At 39.6% G+C, this 14,338-nt stretch overlaps 1 protein-coding gene across 2 annotated transcripts in view; it reads left to right on the forward strand.

Moving 5' to 3' along the window:
• RDH10 (retinol dehydrogenase 10) overlaps nt 1–14,338 on the forward strand; it is a 28,870-nt gene that overhangs the window by 8,917 nt on the left and 5,615 nt on the right. The gene's annotated exons all lie outside the window — the stretch shown is intronic.

Raw genomic sequence — 14,338 nt, forward strand, 5'->3', positions numbered from 1 at the left:
TCCCTAAAATCAGTATGTCTCAGAGCTGAACTAAGTCCTCTTTGCCCCCTCTTGGCATTCCCTGGTGTAGCCGGTCACCAGGCTTGGAAATATCAGCATTCTCTTCATTTCTCCATCCTGCACATATTCATGGGTCACCAAATCCTGACTGTTCTCTGCCCACCATGTACTTCAGCTGACCCTTTCCATTCCCACCTCCTCGTGTGTGCCTCCATCACCTCTTGCCTAGAGTCTTGAAAGAGCCTCCGAACTTCTTTCCCTGTCTATTTTCATTCTTTGCTCTCCAACCTAGGCTTATCTAAGCAGACTTGAGTTTGTTATATGCCTGCTTAAAACCCTTGCATGGCCATATTGGTCCCAGCGTGAAGTCCAGACTCCTTAGCATGGCATCTTGGGCCTTCCAAAGCTAATTTCTGCCTCCCTTCCCAGCTCAGTACTTTTTACCTCCCCTGGTGTACTCAAAACTCCAGTTGGGCAAGACTCCTCACTATGCCAAGAGAGCCCTGCACACTCGTGCTTCACATAAGAGCCTCTGCTTGGCTGTTCCACCATTGGAGTCCTGTTCAACTGGGAGCCAACAGAGTTGAAGAGCTCAGAAAACAATGTATCACTACCCTTGAGAAAGAAAAGCAAACACAAATTCAAAATATTTTTATGTTGACTAAAGAGTTCTTTATACTCTTGGTTCAGGGAATGGCCCTTTCTTGTTTGATCATGGAGTGAGTTATGCTATTTATCTCAATTCCTGGAAGCAAAGTTGGTGTTTCTTTTTTCCCTTGTTACTTCTACATCCAAGGCTTTATCCATTATCTGCCCAAGTAGAAATTAATTTATAGGACATGTCAAAGTGGAAGCATTCTCTAACCCCTGTTAATGCTAACACTGATTGAACAGCTTTTTCAAAAAGACTGAATGGCAAGTGCCCTGGCAAAGTCTAGCCATTCATTGCAGGATTGGGTGGCGGGGGCCAGGGCAGAGCTACAGACCCTATATTTAAATACTGAACTCCTCACATTCTCTCCATTTATTCTTCCCCCTTAAATTTGTTTTTACTCTAGTCATTTTTCAGATTTTCAAGATCTTTGGAAAATTCCAGTGAATTGATTTTAGCAACTTGAATATATCTAAGCTGTGGCAATCTGAGAAAATTCCTTTCAAGCAATTTAATAAACTCACTTGAGAATTAGAAGAATTTTAAGTAGGAAACCCCCTTTTATTTAAGGTGTTTTTTGAGTTAAGGAATATTAATAGCAGATTCATCTAAAATTTCTGCTTTGGTTCTTTCAGAAGCTAAAATTAAGCCTGTTTCAATTATGATAAGTAGGCAATTTGCCTCTATCTAAATCCAGATATCTGCCTCTATGGATAAATGTGTAGATGACATGCTTTGTTTATTTGCTTGCTTGTTTTGGTGTGCTCAGTAGAAAGTAGCAGCCTGTGACTATGGTGCGGTTATAGCCACTGGACCTGGGAAAGCCCACTCAAGCCCATGGAAGTCCTAAATACCTGGGATGTCTTTGGACCCCCAGACTGTACTATGCTGAAGTTCCACTAGGGGGTGTACTGGCAGGGTGGATGTTTATCTTATTTCCTACACACAGACTAGTATTTTCCTAAGAGAAAGGGCCTTTTGTAACTAATCTTTGGAGTATGACAAAATCTAGTAGTTGTTAAGAAACAGGGAACTATTTCCCGCCTCTCTGAATGGGTTAAGGCCAATGTTTTGAGCCTGTAACTCCAGGATCAGATTAAAATGTGTTAATCTTTTTTGGTTTAATTAGTGATTTCTTATCTCAGAAGTTAGAATTATAGTTAGCTATTCAAAAAACTAACCCCTTCTTCTAGTTTCTATCAACTGACCTAGAAGCTTCTTTCAGGCTGAGACCCCATGTAAGCATAATCAGAAAGTAACTCAGAGGACAGAGGCTTTTATTTCTTTCTTTGAAAATATATAGTAGGTAAAGCACACAGTTGGTCCCCATAATAGGGTGGCTTTAGAAAACTTGCCTGTATTGTGACCTTAACAATCTGTTAAGATACCATTGTTCAGAATGCAGGTTGGCAAAGCACAGCCTCAGGATTTAATCACATTTACCTTGAGATACCTGGCCAGCCAGTTTCAGTCACCTGGATCCCTGGGTTTGTGATACTTACACAAGCTCTGCATTAGAGGGGATGCCTTTTCATCTGAAGGAAGGCTAATATCTTTTACTTGAGCTTCCCCAGCCCATTCTTGAATTCCTTTTTCTTTACTTTGTCAATTCTCTTAAAACTCGAGTTCACACTATCAGGAACCATTTTCCTAAATGCTCTGAAACTAAAATTAAGTGAACCACTGGGGGAAAAAATGAATATCCTCTCATAATGATCATAAAACTTTCAACACAGCAGCAAATGCTGCTAGAATATTTAACAAGTAAGGGCAATTACTGCACAACCTTGAGTGCTGTCAAATTAGCCCCTTACAATGACAAGACACTTACAATGAATTCACATTTGGAAACAAAACATCACTTGGTCTGTGAAACTTTCAAAGATCACACAAAGGTGTGTGAAAGGTGCCAACGGTGTTAAATAAGATGTGTTTTTTGATTTGGAGAAATCACGCATTTCTCTTGTTTGCTGCTTGCATAAAATAAGAATTTCTTGCCTTTCCTTCTAATAGCTTAGTACTGGAATTTTTGAATATTAACGTGGTTCAGCGTCTCAATGTTATTCTGAGCAATGGGGCTCCAAATAACACTTCTCAAATCAGTGTAACTGGGAAAATATTTGTAGTGTAACTTATGTAAACACATGGGTATTTTGAGGACAAGTGAAACTTAAAATTCAAAGCCTGAATTTTCCCACGTGCAAATTATAATTAACATACTGCCCCCTACTGATTTCTCAAGGATTTTTTTAAATGGGATAGTTCCACAATCTCTTGGGAAAGAGAAACATAAGGGGTAATAAATTATTTTAAAGTAATTCTGTACTGATTTTGTAGTATTCTTATGTTTGTTGGACTCTTCTTCAGGCATTGTAATTTATATTTAAAACAGTTGTTTTCTGTTCTTAAAACAGGACTGAAGAAAAGGAATAGAAGAGAGGTGTTATTGGAAAGTGTTTGTGTTGTTGTTTCCCAACATCATCTAAGATTCTGGATTAGTGGGGACTTGGCAGCTGAAGCAACTTCTTAGTAATATGTTTCTGAGGCTTCTTTTCGTGGTCAGATATTGGCTTTTAACCGGAAGTGTGGTCTGGTGCTGTGCAGAAGGCAGGGAGGGCTGGAAGCCGCACATAGAACCAGGAATTGCAGGAACATAAAGAAACAACCTAACCAAAAATAGATAGTACTTACAACCAAAATAGCCTATAAATACACACTTAATGAGCCTTGTGTACATTTACTGTACTTTTATATAGCACTTAAATTTCCAAAGCCTTTTCATGAACTCTTCTCTCATCTGAGCCTCATAGCAGCCCTGAATTAAGTGGAGCCATTGTCCTTGTTTTTAATGGATAAGGAAACAAACCAAGAGAGGTTATGGGACTTCCCTAAGGTCACCACCAGAAAAAGAAGAAGCTAGGACCCAGACCTTCAACCTAGAGCTCCAGGGTAGAACCTGTACAAGTACTTACCTGGGCTACATGTTTAAAGCTCGTCCTGGTACAGGAGATTTTCCTGTGAGTCACTTATGGTTTTTGCCCTGTTGTGTAATGTAAGAATTAATTTTCAAATGTTGATTTTTTTTATTAGCATGGTTAGTTTAGCAATAACTGATTAAGCCTAACTTAATATCCCCAGAAAGTTTGCTCTATAAATTAGACAAGCATGTAAAATTCTAGCCTAAAGAACCAATACCACATCAGAATTTTATTACCAAAGCCCAACTCATGTATTTCTCCGTGCCTGTTCTGTAATTTTCCATGGTCTGTATCTGAGATAGTTGTTGCCTTGAGAATAGTGCAGTGCCTCCTTGGTCACCCACCTTCCTTCCTTCTCTTCCTAGTTTGCATGTCAGCATTGACAAACTGGACACAGAAAGGTAGTAAATGAAAAGGGCTCTTCTGTAAGGACTGGCTGGACAAAGTTCAATGAATAGTTACTACCAAAATTTCAATAATAGTGTTGTTTTAGTTTAGTTTGTTTTGTTAGCTTATCTTCTGGAAAATGTAAAACCTTTATTCTGTTATATAACAATCTCATAGGATCAGAATTCCAGATAACTCCATAAGCTTTGCCTTTGAAATGTTAATCACGGATTTTCAAATTGCGCAGTTTTGGCTGGCCGGTAATGTGTCCCAACTTACGGCCCAAGCATCTGATTTGTAAAAGGGTCATTTTTTCCTGAGTGGGGTTTTCTCACAGGCTTACCAAAGCATGAAGGCTTCTATGGTTCACTTGTCCATGGTAAAGGTGGAAAGTGAAAGGGGTAAATGCTGAGGCTAACAGGGACTACATTCTTTGTCTTGAAATCTAAGCCTTTAGAGCCTCTGTGGATAAGGGGAAAAGGATTTGGAAGTCTTTGAGGTCTCTTTGAGAGCTTGTTCTAATGGAGTTGGGGGCCTTGCTATTGCTAAAAATGGATCTGAGGCAAAAGGACTGACATACACAGTCTACAGACTCCCACAGTCATCCATACAGAGCACTGTGGGCTCTGGACATTGACCTGAACCAGCCTTTACCTGATCAGTGTTGGGGGCAGTGGGAATAGAATAGGAAGAAATTAGTCTGCCTGTTTTGCTGCATTTCTAGGAGAAAGTGATCTGAAGCCACTTGAGGTCTGGAGTAGACAGATTCCCAGGTCCACTGCAGAACTTGATCTTGGCCTGTGGTCAGGAGCTACCGCACAGGTGCTGCCTGGGGCATGTTACAAAGGCAGCTTCTGCGAGGGGGAGGGCCTTCTAGACCTGCTGAATCAGATCCCAGCTGATTTTTCTGCACATCAAAGTTTGAGAAGGAACTGCTTTCCAACACTTATTTTCCTTCCCACTTTCTCAATGTGCCGGCCCACCACCACCACCTTTTTTCCCCCGATCTAACCAGCCCTTTAGAAATCTAGTAGATGAGGAAAATGTCAAGCCTCATACTCTGGGGCCCACCCTGGTCTAGGTTTATGTTTTTAATTTGGATTCAGGCCCAGTGTCTAACAGGAAGAGCCCAGGTGCTCTTTAGCTCACTTTTTGCCTTGGTTGCTGTGCCCAGGTTGGCGTTTACACCACCATAAGCATCACAGCAGAAAGTTGAGGCCATGCAGGGAAGAGATGTGTTCTTCCTGCCAAAAGCAGAATGGCCGTCTGGAATCAAGTCACAGCGGGGCAGGACCTTTCCGTCCTGTTGTTGTGCATTGCCCCCAGCTCCCAGCCCTGTGCCTGGCACCCAGTCAGCATTCAGTATTGTTGGATAATGGAAGGAATGGTGCCTCACATATACTTGCTATACTCAAAAAGAAGTTTTCTCTTTTAGTTCTCACAATTTAGTAATAACGTTTTAGGTGGTTTAGCCAGAGTTCTGATTGATGAGCTATTAGTCCTGTCTCCTATTATATCTTAATATCATTCTTCTGTGAGGTAACTGGAATACACAAGACTGGTTGTTGGATCAGCATTATTATCCTTAAAAGATATTTCTTTTTTTTTTTTTTTTTAATATTTCTTAATTTAGTAGTAGAGTGGTTTGAACTAGAGAAGCTAAAAGTGATGAGGTTTTGAGCCTGTACTTAAGTTGGCCTGGAATGTATTCCAAACCTAGAAAAATGTCTTTACAACATGAGAATTAGAGCTTAGGAGAAAATCATCACTGGAGTATATGGAACTTACTTTGCTAATATGCATGTTCCTTCTAGAGAGTGGTTCTTGTGGGGGTGATTTCGCCCCCAGGAGACATTGGCAACATCTGGAGACATTTTTCTTGTCAGACTGGTGGAGCTACTAATGGCATCTAGCAGAGAGAGTCCAGGGGTGCTGCTTAGACATCCTGCTATGTCCAGGACAGCCCCCATGGCATACAATTACCTAGCCCAAAATGTAATGTGCTGAGATTGAGAAATTCTGTTCTAGAACACTCATTCTCAAACTTGGCTACATATTAGAGTCACCGGGGGAACACTGCCTCCCAGTGCCTGCTTCTTTCCCATGGAGATCCTGGTATGACTGGTCTGGGGTATGGCCTGGACACCAGGACTAAAAGCTTCCTATGTAGCCAAGCTTGAGAATCACTGATTTGTAGAAAATTTGGCTTCTACAATCCTTAAGTTTCTTTAAGAGGCTCACAAGGAATTTTTTTGTTTTTTAACAATGCCTAACTCAGTATAGGTACCTCATAGACTCTTGTATATGTTTGATGAATTCTAAGTTGTTAAAGCTTACGTTTAATAATAAAATAAGTTTTTTCAGGAGTAAGCTCTTGATTATATTTAATCTTCATTTGGTAAAGATTTTAATTTTTTTAAGGACTCCATACTAAGCAAACTGGAAAGCAGGGAAATATTTGAACTATTTATACTTACGAATGACAGGAGCCAGTGCTCATGGGGACATTGAGAACTGTGCTTTTGGAACAGAGCAGAGGAGTCCTGCCACTTCAGATAGCCTGAGCAGTGGCTAAGTTCACGAGCATGCATCTGTGCCTCGTGCAAGTAGCTACTGGTCACTAGGACAGAGCCAAAGTCTCTGCCTTCTGGAAGATCTGTCTTCATTACAATTTCTGAGATGCAATTTGAGTTTGCAGCAAAACAAAGAGATTAAATGACAGCCTATTGTTTGGCAGGCTATTTGGCTGCAATTATGTGGAATATTTTCATTATTCCATAAAGAGTTATTGAATAGGGGGAGGGGCCTGGGCCCTATGAGGCTATGAGGGACATCATCGATCATTCAGTCATCCAGGGCCCGGTCAGGAGAAGCATCAGGGAAAACAGCATTTCAGAAACAGTGTTCAGCATTTGTTTCTTTCAATACATTGAACTTCCATGGACTTAAGTAAAACACAGAAAAACGATTATTGTTTCACATAAATAATTTTTTAATAGATAAGAGGCATGAATTTAAGTTATATTGTGTTAAAAGGGCACAGCCATGACAACATATAAATATTTAATGAGTCAATATTTTTGCTGATCACCAGATGTTGGTACCTGTTCTAATGGAGTTGATACTTTATTGAGTCATTTACGAGAGTCTTAGGCAAGTAATACCTCAGTGTTATGACTTGTATTTTGAATGCATGGTAGGAATCAAAGAAAGAATTATGGAATATAAATTGTAACATGTTTGAGCTGAAAAACCTTGTAAATCTCTTTTTGTCTCACAAATGAGTTAAATCAAGATTCAGAGAGGTCAGGTAACAAAAAGAAGGTTAGGTAATTGGCAGCCGGGACCTTGTGGGTTTCTGGATTCCAAAGGCCAGTGTACTTTCCAGACAAATTGAGTTTTAAGTCACCTCATTTCTGCTATTTCTGCATAGAGAGCCCTAAAATGTAAGGGAATATTGATATCTGAGTTGCTGCATTGGGGTACATTCACCCATCTTTTAACAGTGGGAAGATGAGTTAATGAAGCATTTATTTTTGCTGAATAACTAATGGTGTCATCATCTAGGTGTTCATTTGAAAAGCCTAGCTCTTTTATTAGCTTCTGGGTTGCAAGGCAACTGTAGGAGTACTCTTGTGCATGTATGTTAAGTATTAACTGCTGATGCTGTTCAAATGCTAAACTAATCCCTGTAGCCTCACAATAATAAGTTTTTTTAAAAGGATGGTAGATGTAACGTAGATGTTCTGACATAACATCTCCTTTAGTGTCTCCTCTGTATCTAGAGAGAATTTTTTGTCTCAATGTGGTAGAAATTAAGATGAACATTTTGTTAAGTCAGAGAGAGTAGTTCCAGGCTTAAGTATCTCAGAGCTTTGTTGCACAACTGGTCAGGAGACCTGTCTCTGCAGACATACCCAAATGGGAAAAGGGGGTAAAAAGGCTTTTATACAACTAATGAATGTCAGAATTTCTGCTGTCAACTGCAACTAGAATATTTAAAGTCAATATATTGTTAGCAAATGTGGATTTAGGCTTTACTTCCTAATTAAAGATAATTTTGTAATGAAGATTGCTTTTTTCAAATAACATTTTCTGTGATTAAAGTGAAATTTCCAAAGTTTGATCAGTGATTTATTAAGGAAATACCTTTAAACCTGCAAAATTGAGAGTATTTATTTGTCTATCTGTTCTTTACCCAGGTTAGCTAGTGGTATGTCACTTTTAATTTTGAACACATTAATGATTTATCCTGTTAACCTGTTTAACACAGTTCACTATACTTTGAGCACCTTCAAAAGTTTGTACTGTTGAATCATAGTTTTCCGAGAGCAATGACTGAGTTCTCAGAGAAAAGTGCCACCAGATGTCATTTTAGCCTTGTAAATAAGCAGGAGGATGTTCCTTTGTGATTCTGATAAAGATGAGTTACTCTGGTAGCATCATAGGCAGAAGGAAGAGAACACTAGAGGGAAGTTGTTTAACCATTTGGAAGGCACCATGAGCATTTCCAGTTAGATGTTCTTTGTTCAGTGGAGTCTTGATTGTATTCTTTTTTTTTTTCCCCCCAAATTGTATATAATTGTGAGCTGGCCGATTAACTCAGTTGGTTGGAGTGTGGTATTATAACACCAAGGCCAAGGGTTCGGGTCTTACAGGCCAGCCACCAAAAAAAAAAAAAAAAAAAAAAAAAAAACCCAAATTGTGTATAATTCTGTTATTTGGAGATTCTGAAAACCTTTAAACAAACATCAGAAAACTATACTATGTATGTGCTGATAATGTTAATCTTTTGCCCAGAATAATATAATTTATGGTCTTTTTTTGTAGATGAATGTCTACTCTGTTTCTTGGACATTCAAATAAGGGATAAACACTTTAAAACAATTCTTTTTTTTTTTTTTTTTTGACCAGTAAGGGGATCACAACCCTCAGCACAGTGTTGTCCACACCACACTCAGCCAGTGAGTGCACTGGCCGTCCCTATGCAAACCTGCGGCCTCATCACTACCAGCACCGCACTCACCCGAGTTAGCCACGGGGCCGGCCCTAAAACAATTCTTTTTAATGATGCCTTTTCTTTAATTAATCACTGGACAGTTGTACAAATGCAAAAAAATACAGTATGAGACCTTTTCCTACTGTGAGAAATTAACCTTGCTTTTCCCTTCATGTTCACGAACCTGGAATCGCATACAAATATGGAAAACACATTCTGGGTGTTATACCTGCACCTTTAAAATGTCATCAATCTTGAAATTTCAAGTCAGACTTTGCCGGATACCACATTTCTTCACGTTCTCTTTTGTTTAACTTTAGGCTAATTTGTCCTGACACTGCAGCTGCAGGCTCCACGCTGCACAGTCTGTCATTAAAAACACCAAGAATGATCTGGAGGGTCGGAACTGTTGGAAGTTAATTTGGCGTAAACCTAACTTTCAAAGATTTCTCGAGCTATGACATGTCATGTCTATGTGCAGTCACTTACACTTCTGTTTAAGAAGTTCTTGCTTATATTACAAATATGAACTTTACAGTTATCTTCCAAAGTTCCCAGTGCTTTGAAGAGGAACCCTGAGGAGCTGTGGAGATATTAGACATTAAGTTTGTCTCATAGGAATATCAGTGTCCATTTGAATGTCCTTCTTCCTATTTTTTCTTTTTAATCACATCATCAGCTGGTGGCAGATTATGGTATTGGAGCCTTGTGATAAAATTCGTCAAAGTTCTAGTTCCACACTTTACAGCCAGTCAGTTATTAAGAGCTTTCTCTTTGCAGATAAGAAAATGCCTACGTTCCTTCCAACTCTAAATTCTATAATCCCTCCTGGGTTCAAATATCGGTTACTGACTTTGAGACCCCCTAGCTAAAGAGTTGACCACATTTTCCTGATGAAGAACTAAATGTCCTTCTCTGTTTTTTAAACATTTGAATAAAAGAACATAGAAATGGAGTACAAATCTCTGACTTAACGTTTAACAGCTACCAAACCTTGCCATCCAACATGGACACCAACTATTTCTGGAGACTGATCAAATGTACTGCCTGTAGGACTCCCTTTACTAGTTGGTAACTCCTGGTCTAGATAATTCATCTTTATAGTTGATATAACACAGCAGTCCTGTTGGTCAGTGAATTTTCTGTGTTGCCCCTCCCAGATTCTCCCATGGCAGCACATGCATGAATTTATACTTAAGCTGTTTGGGTATGCATTTCATATTTGCCCTTCATGTGCTTTCAACAACTCTTTGAGACAAAGTTAAAGATCATGAACCTTAGCTTGAACTGACTGGTGTCATGGCAACTAGCACTTCACCTTTTGTTGGTCCCCACCTCGTACATGCTACAATATTTGTGCGCATTAATAATTCATTGCAAAGTGCCAGATTTCTTTGTGCTGTCAAGCAGTGTCAAGGACGGAATATGCTGTGCTATCTCAGATGTCATCTACCAGACTGTTGAGGGCAAGAGTAATTAGAAAGGAAAACTAGTCGGGTTACTTGGGAAAATTCCTGAAAATGTGATGCTTGTTAGTCACCCATTTGTAGCATTTTTCTTGCAAGCAGGGAATAGAATTAGTGTTGATCAAAGTTTATTTAATATTGCGCCCCAGACATAAGGCAGGAGTTTGGTTGTGGAAATAACGCACGAGCAGTAATTGCTCGCCTCCATCCAGGCAGCAAAGGAAATGATTAACAGCCTCCGAGCTCAGTCACGTGTACTGGCTCCAGGGGGAACCTGAGCACAGGCTTCAAAGAAACCTGAGTGGTCTCCGTGTGGCTGCTCTTAGCCCAGGCCACCTTTGCCAGGCACAGGGTAGGAGCCAAGTAAGTGCTTGACACAAGCTTTGGTTATGTGGCCTGGGATAGCTTACTTCACCTCTTAGTTTCCTCAACGGCTTGTTTGTTGTTGCTGGCATTGTTAGTAGTTGTTGTAGTAGTACGTATGGTAATTGTAGTAGTACATGTGACTGGTGAGACTTTCTAAATAAAGAATATAGCCCTTTGTCTCAACATGTAGAAAATGCAAAGATGCGTTGGATTTTGTTCATACAGAAGGCCAAATTGGTCCCTGATTAGGCAAAGAAATCACATTTTAAACTGATTATTGACCCACCACTACTTAAAAGAACAAAAACAAAAACTCCCTCTCAAAAGAAAGCTTCATATTTTTTTTTTTTTTTTTTTTTTTAAAGATGACCGGTAAGGGGATCTCAACCCTTGGCTTGGTGTTGTCAGCACCACGCTCAGCCAGTGAGCAAACCGGCCATCCCTATATAGGATCCGAACCCGAGGCCTTGGTGTTATCAGCACCGCACTCTACCGAGTGAGCCACGGGCCGGCCTAAGAAAGCTTCATATTAAAGCATACCAACCAACCTATGTCACGCTTTACTGGCTACTTAAAGTTGAAACGTATTTTCCTGAAAAATATGTTTATAACCCTCAATCGGAAAAGACCTTGGTCACATAGCCATATTTGGATTCTTTTGTTTCTCTTTTTCTTTTTTTGTGTCCTTTTCTTTTTTCCTTTAAATACAAAACCAGTAGCTTAACTCCCCTCCAACAACTTTGGATGGGGATGGGGAGTGGGGGACGGGCAGGCCCAAATCACATTTTTTAGAATATGCAGCTAAAGTACCCTGCTTATGCAAAGAGTTAACTAGAACTGTTTTACGTTGGATGTATGGATTTTAAACACTGCTTAGAGACAGGAATGGGACCAGCTCTAGTTTTACCCCATCATTTGTATGGACAGATCATAACACAGTGTCTGCATGTAATAGACATCCAAGAATGACTGTTGAATGGATAAGTTAATACCACCAGACTCATTTCAGGGGGAGGGGAAGATGATATTGATCAGTTTCAGAATCTTGTAACAAAAACAGTTAGGAACGTGTTAATCTTCTATCATCTGCCTTTCTGTGGTGCTAGGGATCTGGATTAGTCATTTAATACCTGCAGGCCAGACTGGTCTGCACAGGAAAACAGGGAAGTCATTAGAGCTGACTACTCTGGTGTCTGTGAGTTTCTGGTCAGCCCGCCACAGGCTAGAGTCAGAGTGGACACTGGTCACACACACAGGCACGGTCAGTGATTCAGATTTGTCAGGTAACCCAGGAGCAGATTTTTGCTAGAATTTTATATTGTTTGTAATTCTCAGGATTTAAGATTGTATTTTTGTACTTATACTCAATAAGAACTTTTAAAACACTCTTCATACTAAGTTTATTCCCATCTTCCAAGACTAGGCAAACTTTTAATACTCAGAAATGATCTCTGTTAACATCAAGAATAAATTTTTTGCTTTTTAGCTAATCTGGGAACAATTTATCATAACCAGATACTTAAAAGAAGACATATAGCCAATTACTTAAGGATGTGTTTTCTGGTTTAGATTGGAATAGATGTGATGTTACTTTTTTCAGGTCTGTGATATAATGGCCATGTATAAGTTATAGAGCCTAAAGATGAATCTATAATGACCCAAAATACCAGTTCTTCACTTTTTGGGGTATCAGGCAGACCAAAATAATAATCACTGTCATAATTACCCTAACCATTCCAGTTTACTACTACAAAGAAATGCTATCAGGCTGAAACGTGTGTCTCTCTTATGTCAGCGGTGTGCTGGCTCTATGCAGTAATGAGAAGTGTGTTCTCTTGCTTTCCTCTGCAGCGCCTAGCACAGTGCAGAATTCTCCCTTCGTATTTGTACGACTGATCTGTGTCTTCTAGCTTAGTCTGGAACAGCCAGGCAAATAAGTATAGAAAAATCAAAACACGACTAAACATATAATTATATGTTAAGGTGAATGGTACCAACTGTACACCTCAGAGAAATATAGACAAAGTCAGGCTGGTCTAGAATCATTAGATAAAGGTTTGACACCCTAACTTCCTTCAATAAAGAATTATTGGAAGACTCCAGAGATAATTAATATAAAGCACTTGAAAAGCATAAAAGACTATAAAAATATGTGATTGACATCATCCTTTGGTTCATCTAGGAAGGGATTGGGGGAAGGTTGTCACAAGAATTCGTGGGTAAAACGGCACAGGTAAGAATAAGCATTGCATAGTTACCTGTGAGGAGACTCAAACAAATGGAGTGTGAGCTAGGGCAGGGTGCTGTGTGATGACCAGGAAACAGACTGGGGAAGACCTGGGCATACTTCAAGAAGATTCATCTGGTAACTGTATGCATCATAGATAGGAGCATGGAAAAACCTCAAAATAATAGAATCACTGTTTTTAATCTTCACCATGCAAAAGCTATCATAACAAATTAGATATTCATGCAAAAACTCAGCCAGGAAATCATCTGGGAAGGGAATGCAACTCTTCTTTAAGTCTGCTGTGTAGTGTTTTGTTTTTTTTCTTTAACTTCATAAATCACAGGAAGCTGTGCTGGCAGTAGGATATAACTCAGCAGTAGACAGATTGCTCTTTGCTGCTTTCTTTTAAAAAGCAGGTTATAAAACTGTTGGGAGCCTGATGGAGTAGTTAATAGATCATCTTAAGCAATTTGAAGTAATTTTTTTTTTTTACCTGATACAGCCTTGCATTTTGAAGGCAAGAGAGCTAGAGGGGAAAGAGTTTAGTGAATAAGAAACCAGTGCTGCCCTGGAACTTGTGCCATACACACTCCTGCACCGAGTGGCTGGTCACCTGCCTCTGTAGGAGAGTCCCTGCCATCAACCCCACAGTAGAGTGTGGTCATTCAGAATGCTACTGGTTCCTGTCAGTGCAGGACACATTTTTTATTACAGTGGTTCTATACTTTTACCCTGTTTTTTACATCCTGAAATACTTTACCTCCTGCTAGTAAACTTTGGTAGTAAACCTTTGGATGCTAGAGAATGATGCTGGAATACCTCTTCATTCATGGGTCTATTACTGTTTAGAAATAACCATAAGGTAAACATTAATACAAGGCACCTGTTCCTGGGTAGGCTGGAGATTCCTCACCAACCAAGAGATAGCCGTTCTGAAGTGTCATGAGCAAAAAGAGATCTCTGACGTGGGAGTAGTTTAGATAACAGGCAACTAACTCCTGAAAGGTGATAAAGAGCCTTCTACTAATGGCTTTCTTTTCATCTCTGGACATTGTCCCCAAAAGCTCTCGTGTTATGGTCTTGTTGGTCAGACTTATTATAGTCCTGCCATGCCAATGATACGGTGCTAAGTTAACCAGACACTTAAAGGATCTTCTCTTTTTGATAAATGTAAAATATTTTCAAATGAATTGGAAAGTGTAATGTTGTGGGGGTAAAATTTTGTTTTTTGATCTTAGGTGGGGTTTTAGATGAAAATCA

This window comes from Cynocephalus volans, chromosome 15, assembly GCF_027409185.1.
Source record: "Cynocephalus volans isolate mCynVol1 chromosome 15, mCynVol1.pri, whole genome shotgun sequence".
In the NCBI taxonomy this organism is placed as follows: Eukaryota; Metazoa; Chordata; class Mammalia; order Dermoptera; family Cynocephalidae; genus Cynocephalus; species Cynocephalus volans.